Raw genomic sequence first — 14,488 nt, forward strand, 5'->3', positions numbered from 1 at the left:
CTAAATGATCCATAGTATGACCATCTTAAAACAATTCCATATGTGGGCTTCGAACAAGAAGCAACTATGACAATATTGATCCTTATATTTAAAAAAATGACTTTCATATTGAGCAAAATCCACAATCCACCCCTCCAAAGAAAGCATGGCTCTGGGGCTTCTCCGAAATGCCACCAGACCCCCAATCAGATCCATGGCCGAAGCGTCGCATTTCAGTTTAGTTGCTCTATACATTTACATTTTTACATTTTAGTCATTTAGCAGACGCTCTTATCCAGAGCGACTTACAGTTAGTGAATGCATACATGTTTTTATTTTATTATTATTTTTATTTTTTTCATACTGGCCCCCCGTGGGAAACAAACCGACATCCCTGCCGGCCAAACCCTTCCCTACCTTGGACGACGCTGGACCAATTGTGCGCCACCAATTGGTCTCCCGGTCAAGGCTGGCTGCGACAGAGCCTGGACACGAACCAGGATCTCTAGTGGCACAGCTAGCACTGCACAGTTCAGTTGCTCTATACAGTAACAGTGACCTCCGTCTTGATCAAAACTCCTCCTATCTTTCCCATAGGCTTATACTATCTATAGTATGACAGCATCCATTTTGAGAAGCAACTTCTTGCTGAAGCCCTCCTTCCATTGTTGATGGCTGTGGAAGTTCTCAGGCATGAAATGTGCCCTGCAGATTGACGAGTAGATGCCCGCCTCATTCTCACAAATGTATCCCACTTATTTTTTTTACAACAATTTAAATTGTATTGTGTGACGCTAACTGAGGGGCATTGTGTTATTGTTTCTGAAGTTAGAGCTGATTTGGAGAACCCAACTTTTACAACAACATCATAATGTTATAACAATTAATTGAAGAGTATTTGGGAATGTTTTCTTGGGGTGCTCTAAGTTACTAGTATACAGTGGGGGAAAAAAGTATTTAGTCAGCCACCAATTGTGCAAGTTCTCCCACTTAAAAAGATGAGAGAGGCCTGTAATTTTCATCATAGGTACATGTCAACTATGACAGACAAATTGAGAGAAAATAATCCAGAAAATTACATTGTAGGATTTTTAATGAATTTATTTGCAAATTATGGTGGAAAATAAGTATTTGGTCACCTACAAACAAGCAAGATTTCTGGCTCTCACAGACCTGTAACTTCTTCTTTAAGAGGCTCCTCTGTCCTCCACTCGTTACCTGTATTAATGGCACCTGTTTGAACTTGTTATCAGTATAAAAGACACCTGTCCACAACCTCAAACAGTCACACTCCAAACTCCACTATGGCCAAGACCAAAGAGCTGTCAAAGGACACCAGAAACAAAATTGTAGACCTGCACCAGGCTGGGAAGACTGAATCTGCAATAGGTAAGCAGCTTGGTTTGAAGAAATCAACTGTGGGAGCAATTATTAGGAAATGGAAGACATACAAGACCACTGATAATCTCCCTCGATCTGGGGCTCCATGCAAAATCTCACCCCGTGGGGTCAAAATTATGACAAGAACGGTGAGCAAAAATCCCAGAACCACACGGGGGGACCTAATGAATGACCTGCAGAGAGCTGGGACCAAAGTAATAAAGCCTACCATCAGTAACACACTACGCCGCCAGGGACTCAAATCCTGCAGTGCAAGACGTGTCCCCCTGCTTAAGCCAGTACATGTCCAGGCCCGTCTGAAGTTTGCTAGAGTGCATTTGGATGATCCAGAAGAGGATTGGGAGAATGTCATATGGTCAGATGAAACCAAAATATAACTTTTTGGTAAAAACTCAACTCGTCGTGTTTGGAGGACAAAGAATGCTGTGTTGCATCCAAAGAACACCATTCCTACTGTGAAGCATGGGGGTGGAAACATCATGCTTTGGGGCTGTTTTTCTGCAAAGGGACCAGGACGACTGATCCGTGTAAAGGAAAGAATGAATGGGGCCATGTTTCGTGAGATTTTGAGTGAACACCTCCTTCCATCAGCAAGGGCATTGAAGATGAAACGTGGCTGGGTCTTTCAGCATGACAATGATCCCAAACACACCGCCCGGGCAACGAAGGAGTGGCTTCATAAGAAGCATTTCAAGGTCCTGGAGTGGCCTAGGCAGTCTCCAGATCTCAACCCCATAGAAAATCTTTGGAGGGAGTTGAAGGTCTGTGTTGCCCAGCGACAGCCCCAAAACATCACTACTCTAGAGGAGATCTGCATGGAGGAATGGGCCAAAATACCAGCAACAGTGTGTGAAAACCTTGTGAAGAGTTACAGAAAACGTTTGACCTGTGTCATTGCCAACAAAGGGTATATAACAAAGTATTGAGAAACTTTTGTTATTGACCAAATACTTATTTTCCACCATAATTTGCAAATAAATTCATTAAAAATCCTACAATGTGATTTTCTGGATTTCTTTTGCTCATTTTGTCTGTCATAGTTGACGTGTACCTATGATGAAAATTACAGGCCTCTCGCATCTTTTTAAGTGGGAGAACTTGCACAATTGGTGGCTGACTAAATACTTTTTCCCCCCACTGTATGTGTTTCTGGCATTGAGAAATGGTGCTACACTCCTTTTAAAAATCTTCTTCTCATGGACTAAAAGTCAGATTCCCTCCAAATTTGGTCTTTGGACTCATCAAAATAGTCCCTAAAGAGTTTTTAAAAATAATGTTGATGCATTCAAAGATGGCCACACTATACCAGTAGATGGTATACGCTAATATGCTCAAATATGCTCAAAATACTTGAAAAATCTTCTTATCATGAACCATAGGTGCAAATGACACCAACTTTGGAATGTAGGACCATGGTACATGTCTTAACTTAGTTTGGGATTGGTCAAAAGATGGCAGAGTTATTGACAAATCAAAAAATCTGATTTTACATGTCCATTTAAATCTCTGTCAATGCACTCCACAGTGGCCTATAATCTTGAAACTTGTCATCGCTATCATGGACGTCCCTAAGATGAACCACACTGAATTTGGTATTGCCATCTCAAAAAACAAGGAAACTATACGCATTCTTTGCATTTGTAACGCTAATGCTGAAAATCATCTTCTCCTCATGAACCATACGTCAGATTCACTCCAGATTTTGATTGCACATAAAGGAACAGAGTGCTTTGTTATCCAACTCATCTGTCATCCTGGGAACCCAGTTCCTTTCTTTTTGCTAGTTCCAGTAGTTAGCTACACCGCTACATGGCAAAAAAAAGTAATAAACTACTGAAAACACTACCAAGAAAATGTTTTGTTCAGCTACAACCAAGCTACTGGAAAATGTAGTTAAATTACTAGTTGAACTACATGTAGGTCACTACTCCCCATGGTTCTCTTTGGGGTCCACATTGCTTAGCACTGTAATATATATATATATATATATATATTGTGATGTCACGAGAGGCTGTGTCCTGGAGGGACGTTACATCCCCCTGAGGTGGCTGCAAACCCAGACAGCTATGGCTCCATCTGCTGGTATGGTCGGGAACTCCACCCTCTATGGCCAATCTTCCCACGCAGCTGAAACAAATGAGGAGCTGATGAGCTGAAGGTTTGGGAAGGGAAGAGACACACTGAGGGGAGTGTGTGGGGGTGAAGAGACAAGTCTCAACGGGGCTCTCTGGAGGACAAGAGTGCTGACGCCCACTTCCATGAGGAATATAAGGATTTGGAGATACTTACCTTCTTGGGGAAATACTCACCTTTGGATATATGCACCTGTGGAAATACGTGAGAGACATTTGGAAGGACTTTTTGCTGGGTTGGCCACTAGCTGCAACGTGGAATACAGTAAGGCTGGGGAAAAGTTATTTGAGCGAGGGAGAGTTATGATTTTGGATGTGGAAGAGACATCCCTGAACTGTTAACCCTTAAGAGCCACCAGAGAACAGAATTGTGTTATAATTTCGTTAGTTTCCCCAAGACCTTTAATAAAATCCTTGTTTTGGTTGAACCTGGTCTCCTTGCACTACTTGAGCAATCCCGCTGAAAGCTGTGTAGCCTCTCGTGACGTCACAGATGGTGGAGAATACGGGCACGCGCAAGCCATTAGTGCATGTCGAGAGGAGGATACCGAAGGTTTGATCACCCAGTTTTCTCAACGTGGCCGAGGCTCCCGCCGCGACTGAAATGGAGGACATATTGGAAGCCCTTGTTGCTGGCCAGCAAGCCCAGATGCAAGAAACGTGGCTCTCTTGGAGGAGCAAAAGAAAGCCAACCTTCTGAAGGCAGAGGAATTGCAGTTGCAGAGACAGAGGGTGGTCCAAAATACCCCGCCCAACAAAGGCAAGTGACTTTATATCTAAGATGGGAGCTACCGATGACATTGAGGCATACCTGCATGCATTTGAGGCCACGGCCACTAGGGAAGCCTGGCCCAAGCAACAGTGGGTTGGTCTGTTAGCCCCCTTTCTAACCGGGAATCGCTGAATGCTGTCCGGGACCTGGGCCCTGACCAGGTTACTGACTATGATGCCCTGAAGTCTGAGATCCTCAGCAGATATGGGCTCACAAAGTTTGGTATGGCCCAGCGCTTTCACAGCTGGACCTTCCAACCAGACCAACCTCCTCGGGCGCAGATGCATGAACTTGTCCGAATCGCAAGGAAATGGCTGGATCCGCAGAGGAATACAGCAGCGGCGGTGGTGGAGGCCGTTGTGGTGGATCGCGTTACCTACGCGCCCTGCCTTATGAGGCAAAACGGTTCATCAGTCAACAGGCCTTGACCACGGCTGATCTGACCGTGGAAGCTGTGGAAAAGTACCAGGCCACAGCGGAGATGCTGAATGCTTCCCGAAAAGACCCCAGGAGGGCGGCCCCACCACAAATGGGAAGAACCCCGTAAAGGACCGTAACCCAGCCACGCCAGGACTTATCCCGGCTCAGGGGGAGCCAGAAACCAGGCGGGGGTCCAAGAAGAGTACACCAGGAGGGGGGAACTCGACAGTGTTACCGTGTGGGGAGATGGGACATATCTCCTGGCAGTGTGGGAAACCAGCCGATGAACCTATGCCCACTGGCGGAGTCCTCCAGCTCAGCACCCACACACCGTTTTGCCTCGCTCTTGGGAGTCGTAGATGGCGGCCCAGATCGACCCCCCACCTGCCCGGTAACTGTGAATCACCATGATGTGGAGGCCTTACTGGATTCTGGTAGCCGGGCCACCCGGTGCGTAAGGATTTGGTGGGCCCAACGTGTTCGACCCCGGGGGAAAGTCCTCCCAGTTTCCTGTGTCCATGGGGACACCAGAGAATACCCCATTACTGAACTTACAATGACCAGCACGCGGGGAACCATACACACACGGCGGGGGGTGGTTGATTCCCTCCCCGTCCCTGTCCTAATTGGACGAGACTGCCCAGCCTTTTACCCACTCTGGAGAGAGTCTCAGGAGAGGTTAACCCGAGTACCCCGGAAACGGAGAGGCAAGACTCATCCTGGGAAGGCTCCGGTGCAATCCTCCGAGGTTACTCACTCCCGCCCGGGCTCTGATAGGGATGGCAGGTGCCCAGACCGACACAGAGACGGAGCTACAGAATCTGGACAAAGAACTGTCTGGTCTGAAGGGGGACCGCTGAGAGGTATCGTTTGTTAAAGCAACAGTTAGACATGAAGACAGAAGAGTTAGATATCCTCCAGGCTAAACTCCAACAGAGCTCCTTCCCTAAGCAACAGGAGGAGCTGGAGAGGCTGCGCAGGACCATCGAGGAGTGTGAGGAGACCCTGCGCAGTAGTAAGGAGGTCCAGAAGAAGGCAGAGGAGAAGTACAAGGTGTTGGAGAACAAGATGAAGAATGCGGAGGCAGAGAGAGAGAAGGAACTGAAAGCTGCTCAACAGAAGCTAAACTCTGCTAAAACCAAGGCTGATGCTCAGTAAGAAACACAAGGAGAGACAACAGGAGGCTGAGTCCCTGGTCCTAGAGGTGGAGGAGTTGAAGAGAGAGCAGGCTGGCAAGCACCACGGCAATGCGGACGCCCTCTCCCGGCGTGATGCCTTCTTACCCTCCGGACGAGGACGTCGGTCCCGAGGAGGGGGTGTGATGTCACGAGAGGCTGTGTCCTGGAGGGACGTTACATCCCCTGAGGTGGCTGCAAACCCAGACAGCTATGGCTCCATCTGCTGGTATGGTCGGGAACTCCACCCCTCTCTGGCCAATCTTCCCACGCAGCTGAAACAAATGAGGAGCTGATGAGCTGAAGGTTTGGGAAGGGAAGAGACACACTGAGGGAGGGTGGGGGGGGGAAGAGACACAGTCTCCAACCTGGGCTCTCTGGAGGACAAGAGTGCTGCACGTCCACTTCCATGAGGAATATAAGGATTTGGAGATACTTACCTTTGGGAAATACTCACCTTTGGATATATGCACCTGTGGAAATACGTGAGAGACATTTGGAAGGACTTTTTGCTGGGTTGGCCACTAGCTGCAACGTGGAATACAGTAAGGCTGGGGAAAAGTTATTTGAGCGAGGGAGAGTTATGATTTTGGATGTGGAAGAGACATCCCTGAACTGTTAACCCTTAAGAGCCACCAGAGAACAGAATTGTGTTATAATTTCGTTAGTTTCCCAAGACCTTTAATAAAATCCTTGTTTTGGTTGAACCTGGTCTCCTTGCACTACTTGAGCAATCCCGCTGAAAGCTGTGTAGCCTCTCGTGACGTCACAATATATATATATACAGTGAGGGAAAAAGTATTTGATCCCCTGCTGATTTTATACGTTTGCCCAATGACAATGAAATGATCAGTCTATAATTTTAATGGTAGGTTAATTTGAACAGTGAGAGACAGAATAACAACAACAAAATCCAGGAAAACAAATGTAAAAAATGATATAAATTGATTTGCATTTTAATGAGGGAAATAAGTATTTGACCCCCTCTCAATCAGAAAGATTTCTGGCTCCCAGGTTTCTTTTATACAGGTAACAAGCTGAGATTAGGAGCACACTCTTAAAGGGAGTGCTCCTAATCTCAGCTTGTTACCTGTATAAAAGACACCTGTCCACAGAAGCAATCAATCAATCAGATTCCAAACTCTCCACCATGGCCAAGACCAAAGAGCTCTCCAAGGATGTCAGGGACAAGATTGTACACCTACACAAGGCTGGAATGGGCTACAAGACCATCGCCAAGCAGCTTGGTGAGAAGGTGACAACAGTTGGTGCGGTTATTCGCAAATGGAAGAAACACAAAATAACTGTCAATCTCCCTCAGCCTGGGGCTCCATGCAAGATCTCACCTCGTGGAGTTGCAATGATCATGAGAACGGTGAGGAATCAGCCCAGAACTACACGGAAGGATCTTGTCAATGATCTCAAGGCAGCTGGGACCAAAGGCACCAAGAAAACAATTGGTAACACACTACGCCGTAAAGGACTGAAATCCTGCACCGCCCGCAAGGTCCCCCTGCTCAAGAAAGCACATATACAGGGCCGTCTGAAGTTTGCCAATGAACATCTGAATGATTCAGAGGAGAACTGGGTGAAAGTGTTGTGGTCAGATGAGACCAAAATCGAGCTCTTTGGCATCAACTCAACTCGCTGGGTTTGGAGGAGGAGGAATGCTGCCTATGACCCTGAGAACACCATCCCCACCGTCAAACATGGAGGTGGAAACATTATGCTTTTGGGGTGTTTTTCTGCTAAGGGGACAGGACAACTTTACCGCATCAAAGGGACGATGGACGGGGCCATGTACCATCAAATCTTGGGTGAGAACCTCCTTCCCTCAGCCAGGGCATTGAAAATGGGTCGTGGATGGGTATTCCAGCATGACAATGACCCAAAACACACGGCCAAGGCAACAAAGGAGTGGCTCAAGAAGAAGCACATTAAGGTCCTGGAGTGGCCTAGCCAGTCTCCAGACCTTAATCCCATAGAAAATATGTGGAGGGAGCTGAAGGTTCGAGTTGCCAAACGTCAGCCTCGAAACCTTAATGACTTGGAGAAGATCTGCAAAGAGGAGTGGGACAAAATCCCTCCTGAGATGTGTGCAAACCTGGTGGCCAACTGCAAGAAACGTCTGACCTCTGTTATTGTCAACAAGGGTTTTGTCACCAAGTACTAAGTCATGTTTTGCAGAGGGGTCAAATACTTATTTCCCTCATTAAAATGCAAATCAACTTATAACATTTCTGACATGCGTTTTTCTGGATTTTTGTTGTTGTCATTCTGTCTCTCACTGTTCAAATAAACCTACCATTAAAATGATAGACTGATGATGTCTTTGTCAGTGGGCAAACGTAGGGGATCAAATACTTTTTTCCCTCCCTGTATATATATACACTACCAGTCAAAAGTTTTAGAACACCTACTCATTCAAGGGTTTTTCTACAATTTTTTACTATTTTCTACATTATAGAATAATAGTGAAGACATCAAAACTATGAAATAACACATATGGAATCATGTAGTAACCAAAAAAGTGTTTACCTGGAATGCTTTTCCAACAGTCTTGAAGGAGTTCCCACATATGCTGAGCACTTGTTGGCTGCTTTTCCTTCACTCTGCGGTCCGACTCATCCCAAACCATCTCAGTTGGGTTGAGGTCGGGGGATTGTGGAGGCCAGGTCATCTGATGCAGAACTCCATCACTATCCTTCTTGGTCAAGCCCTTACACAGCCTGGAGGTGTGTTGGGTCATTGTCCTGTTGAAAAACAAATGATAGTCCCACTAAGCCCAAACCAGATGGGATGGCGTATCGCTGCAGAATGCTGTGGTAGCCATGCTGGTTAAGTGTGCCTTGAATTCTAAATAAATCACAGACAGCATCACCAGCAAAGCACCCCCACACCATAACACCTCCTCCTCCATGCTTTACAACGGTAGCAACGGTAGCAACTAAATACAATATCCTTTTAGCCAGCTACATTCGTTCGCAGCGACGCCGTTTTTCAAACAAAGTCAACACAGCAGCCATTGCTAGCTAGCCAACACTACCAGCTAGCTGTACTGTAGTAGCTAAATACAATATCTTTGTGCTAGCTAGCCAACGTTTAATCATTGCTGCGTTATGAAAGAACTAGACACGGACACAAATTATCTGTTTAGTGTGTTAACACACTATTGGTAGTTTGTTGTAACCAAGTATTGGTGCTAAACTGTGTGTTATTGGATGCTAGCATGCTAGTTAGCTATGGCGTCATAGTTAGCTAGCTGAATAAAGTAAGTTGAGTCTAGTCCTTGAAACATTGAACCGCTGTAGTTTACAACAATTCTAATTTCTAAAGTGGAAGTTGGGAGAGTTTTATTCGGGTGGTTCAGTGAAACAATTATAGTTTCTGAGGTGGAAGTTGGGAGAGTTATATTTTTTTGGTGAGGGAGGCCTTGCTCTCTCCTTTCCCAGATGTTTAGTTCATTTCATTCCGATCTCCTCTGCATTATTGTAGCCATCTGCTACAGCCTGTCAACTATGCCTCTGCCTATCCCTGTTCTCTCCTCTCCGCACAGGCTACACAAACGCCTCACACCGCGTGGCTGCTGCCTCTCTAACCTGGTGGTCCCTGCACGCACCACACACCTGGAGTTCCAGGTCTCAGGCAGCCTCTGGAACTGCCGTTCTGCTGCCAACAAGGCTGACTTCATCCCAGCCTATGCTACCCTCCAGTCCCTCGACTTCCTGGCGCTGACGGAAACATGGATTACCACTGAAAACACTGCTACTCCTACTGCTCTCTCCTCGTCTGACCATGTGTTCTCGCATACCCCGAGAGCATCTGGTCAGAGGGGTGGTGGCACAGGAATCCTCATCTCTCCCAAGTGGTCATTCTCAATTTTTCCCCTAACCCATCTGTCTATCTCCTCATTTGAATTCCACGCTGTCAGTCACTAGCCCATTTAAGCTTAATATCCTTGTTATCTATCGCCCTCCAGGTTCCCTTGGAGAGTTCATCAATGAGCTTGACGCCTTGATAAGTTCCTTTCCTGAGGATGGCTCACCCTTCACAGTTTTGGGGGATTTCAACCTCCCTACGTCTACATTTGACTCATTTCTCTCTGCCTCCTTCTTTCCACTCCTCTCCTCTTTTGACCTCACCCTCTCACCGTCCCCCCCTACTCACAAGGCAGGCAATACGCTTGACTTCATCTTTACTAGATGTTGCTCTTCTACTAATCTCACTGCAACTCCCCTCCATGTCTCCGACCACTACTTTGTATCCTTTTCTCTCTCGCTCTCCTCCAACACTACTCACTCTGCCCCTACACAGATGGTAACGCGCCGCCGCAACCTTCGCTCTCTCTCTCCCACTACTCTCTCCTCTTCCATCCTATCATCTCTTCCCTCTGCTCAATCCTTCTCCCTCCAATCTCCTGATTCTGCCTCCTCAACCCTCCTCTCCTCTCGGTCCTCCCCTCCAGCTCCGTGGCTTGATGACTCATTGCGAGCTCACAGAACAGAGCTCCGGGCAGCTGAGCGGAAATGGAAGAAAACTAAACTCCCTGCCGACCTGGCATCTTTTCACTCCCTCCTCTCTACATTTTCTTCATCTGTTTCTGCTGCTAAGGCCACTTTCTACCACTCTAAATTCCAAGCATCTGCCTCTAACCCTAGGAAGCTCTTTGCCACATTCTCCTCACTGCTGAATCCTCCCCCCACCCCCCACCCCCTCCTCCCTCTCTGTGGATGACTTCGTCAACCACTTTGAAAAGAAGGTTGACGACATCCGATCCTCGTTTGTTAAGTCTAATGACACTGCTGGTCCTGCTCACACTGCCCTACCCTATGCTTTGACTTCTTTCTCCCCTCTCTCTCCAGATAAAATCTTGCGACTAGTGACTGCAGGCCGCCCAACAACCTGCCCGCTTGACCCCATCCCCTCCTCTCTTCTCCAGACCATCTCCGGTGACCTTCTCCCCTACCTCACCTCGCTGATCAACTCATCCTTGACCGCTGGCTATGTCCCTTCCGTCTTCAAGAGAGCGAGAGTTGCACCCCTTCTCAAAAAAACCAACACTCGATCCCACTGATGTCAACAACTACAGACCAGTATCCCTTCTTTCTTTTCTTTCCAAAACTATTGAGCGTGCCGTCTTTAGCCAACTCTCTTGCTATCTCTCTCAGAATGACCTTCTTGATCCAAACCAGTCAGGTTTCAGGACTGGTCATTCAACTGAGACTGCTCTTCTCTGTGTCACGGAGGCTCTCCGCACTGCTAAAGCTAACTCTCTCTCCTCTGCTCTTGTCCTTCTAGACCTGTCTGCTGCCTTTGATACTGTGAACCATCAGATCCTCCTCTCCACCCTCTCCGAGCTGGGCATCTCCGGCGCGGCTCACTCCTGGATTGCGTCCTACCTGACCGGTCGCTCCTACCAAGTGGCGTGGCGAGAAGCTGTCTCCGCACCACGTGCTCTCACCACTGGTGTCCCCCAGGGCTCAGTTCTAGGCCCTCTCCTTTTCTCCCTATACACCAAGTCACTTGGCTCTGTCATATCCTCACATGGCCTCTCCTATCATTGCTACGCTGACGATACACAACTAATCTTCTCCTTTCCCCCTTCTGATAACCAGGTGGCGAATCGCATCTCTGCATGTCTGGCAGACATATCAGTATGGATGACGGATCACCACCTCAAGCTGAACCCTGGCAAGACGGAGCTGCTCTTCCTCCCGGGGAAGGACTGCCCGTTCCATGATCTCGCCATCACGGTTGACAACTCTGTTGTGTCCTCCTCCCAGAGTGCGAAGAGCCTTGGCGTGACCCTGGACAACACCCTGTCGTTCTCCGCTAACATCAAGGCGGTGACCCGATCCTGCAGGTTCATGCTCTACAACATTCGGAGAGTACGACCCTGCCTTACACAGGAAGCGGCACAGGTCCTAATCCAGGCACTTGTCATCTCCCGTCTGGATTACTGCAACTCGCTGTTGGCTGGGCTCCCTGCCTGTGCCATTAAACCCCTACAACTCATCCAGAATGCCGCAGCCCGTCTGGTGTTCAACCTTCCCAAGTTCTCTCACGTCACCCCCTCCTCCGCACACTCCACTGGCTTCCAGTTGAAGCTCGCATCCGTTACAAGACCATGGTGCTTGCCTATGGAGCAGTGAGGGGAACGGCACCTCCGTACCTTCAGGCTCTGATCAGTCCCTACACCCAAACGAGGGCATTGCGTTCATCCACCTCTGGCCTGCTGGCTCCCCTTCCTCTGCGGAAGCATAGTTCCCGCTCAGCCCAGTCAAAACTGTTCGCTGCTCTGGCACCCCAATGGTGGAACAAGCTCCCTCACGACGCCAGGACAGCGGAGTCACTCACCACCTTCCGGAGACATTTGAAACCCCACCTCTTTAAGGAATACCTGGGATAGGATAAAGTAATCCTTCTACCCCCCCAAAAAAAATAAAAAATAAAAAAAATAATGTAAAGTGGTTATCCCACTGGCTATAGGGTGAATGCACCAATTTGTAAGTCGCTCTGGATAAGAGCGTCTGCTAAATGACGTAAACGTAAAGTAAACGTTACAGTGGGAAATACACATGGGGAGATCATCCGTTCACCCACACCGCGTCTCATAATGACACGGCGGTTGGAACCAAAAATCTCCAATTTGGACTCCAGACCCAAGGACAAATGTCCACTGGTCTAATGTCCATTGCTCGTGTTTCTTGGCCCAAGGAAGTCTCTTCTCCTTATTGGTGTCCTTTAGTAGTGGTTTCTTTGCAGCAATTCCACCATGAAGGCCTGATTCACACAGTCTCCTCTGAACAGATGATGTTGAGATGTGTCTGTTACTTGAACTCTGTGAAGCATTTATTTGGGCTGCAATTTCTGAGGCTGGTAAGTCTAATGAACTTATCCTCTGCAGCAGAGGTAACTCTGGTTCTTCCATTCCTGTGGCGGTCCTCATGAGAGCCAGTTCCATCATAGCGCTTGATGGTTTTTGCGACTGCACTTGAAGAAACTTTCAAAGTTCTTGAAATGTTCCGTATTGACTGACCTTCATGTCTTAAAGTAATGATGGACTGTCGTTTCTCTTTGCTTATTTGAGCTGTTCTTGCCATAATATGGACTTGTTTTTTTTTTACCAAATAGGGCTATCTTCTGTATACCACCCCTACCTTGTCACAACACATCTGATTGGCTAAAACGCATTGAGAAGGAAAGAAATTCCACAAATTAACTTTTAAGAAAGCGTACATGTTAATTGAAATGTATTCTAGGTGACCACCTCATAAAGCTGGTTGAGAGAATGCCAAGAGTGTGCAAAGCTGTCATCAAGGCAAAGGGTGGCTATTTGAAGAATCTCAAATATAAAATATATTTTGATTTGTTTAACACTTTCTTGGTTGCTACATGATTCCATATGTCTTATTTCATAGTTTTGTTGTCCTCACTATTATTCTAGAATGTAGAAAATAGTAAAAAAAAAAAAAAAACCTTGAATGAGTAGGTGTTCTAAAACTTTTGACCGGTAGTGTATATATATATGTTATATTGTCACATACACCAAATAGTTGCAGTGAAATGTGTTGTTTTACAGGGTCAGCCATAGTAGTATGGTGCCCCTGGAGCAAATTAGGGTTAAGTGCCTTGCTCAAGGGCACATTGACAGGTATTCAAACCAGTGACCTTTCGGTTACAGGCCTAACAGACTTACCGCTAGGCTACCTGCTGCCCTGTACTGCAACAACTTGCTGTGAGATATGAGCCAGTACAGGGCCTGCCTCTGTTTTTGCAATGTGGTTGCCAAGCTGGGCAACCAGGTATCCGATTTTGGTTGCCCAAACTGACAAGATGGTTGCCAAAAAAGGTTGCATGGCATGGGGCAATATGGGACTATACATAGGGACCCAATGGAACTTTTTATGGAAACAGCCTATTCCTCTTCCAAAAGCCTGATACAAATATGTGTATTCTTTCATAAAAGACTACATTTTAAAAATGGTATACCATATTGTCCATTGACAGGCCAAATTCAGTCAAGTTTTTTCTCCAAAGTTTTCTGAAATGGCTGCCTTCCTTAGGCTACATTCCCTTTACTGCTCTGCCATCCTTTTTAGGTCATTGCAATGTGCGGAAACCTACGCTCTAATATTTAGAGGCTCATGTCTCATGTTCTTTTCCCTCTGAATTCGGCATGTTTCGTTCTTTATTCATGGACTAGTCTTGAGTGCGTTCATGCTACGGTCAGACCCAGCCTCGTCACACAAGGGGTGGGTCCTCCGGCGCAAAGGAAAACCCACCTTTTTCATTGTCAGGGACAACGTGGAATGTGATGGTTTGATCCTACAGCGCAGGCGGGGAATAGAGGGAAGAAACAACGAAGGCAGTTAAGGAGGAAAAAAGCCCTCTCCCGCTGGTGTACCAGAAATCTGTGAAATAACTTGTGTTCAGTCTTTGGTTCAAACCTAAAGTCATCTTATCGGCACTAACCGAATGAATTTGGGGACTATCGCTGATTTTTTTTCATGGCAAGGTAGGTGAACTAGCTATTGTTTTGATAAATGGAAAACTGCATATATTACTAAATGGAAACATTTAACTGTGCTAGGCTGCTATAACTTCCT

General features: G+C 46.8%; 1 protein-coding gene across 1 annotated transcript in view; it reads left to right on the plus strand.

Moving 5' to 3' along the window:
• Positions 1-14,192: 14,192 nt before the first annotated feature.
• LOC121538977 (leucine zipper protein 1) overlaps positions 14,193-14,488 on the plus strand; it is a 74,903-nt gene continuing 74,607 nt past the window's right edge. Inside the window, exon 1 of the mRNA XM_041847139.1 lies at positions 14,193-14,397. The gene's annotated coding sequence lies outside the window, so the exon portion shown is untranslated. The remainder of the gene's footprint in view (positions 14,398-14,488) is intronic.

This window comes from Coregonus clupeaformis, unplaced genomic scaffold, assembly GCF_020615455.1.
Source record: "Coregonus clupeaformis isolate EN_2021a unplaced genomic scaffold, ASM2061545v1 scaf0007, whole genome shotgun sequence".
NCBI classification, from domain to species: Eukaryota; Metazoa; Chordata; class Actinopteri; order Salmoniformes; family Salmonidae; genus Coregonus; species Coregonus clupeaformis.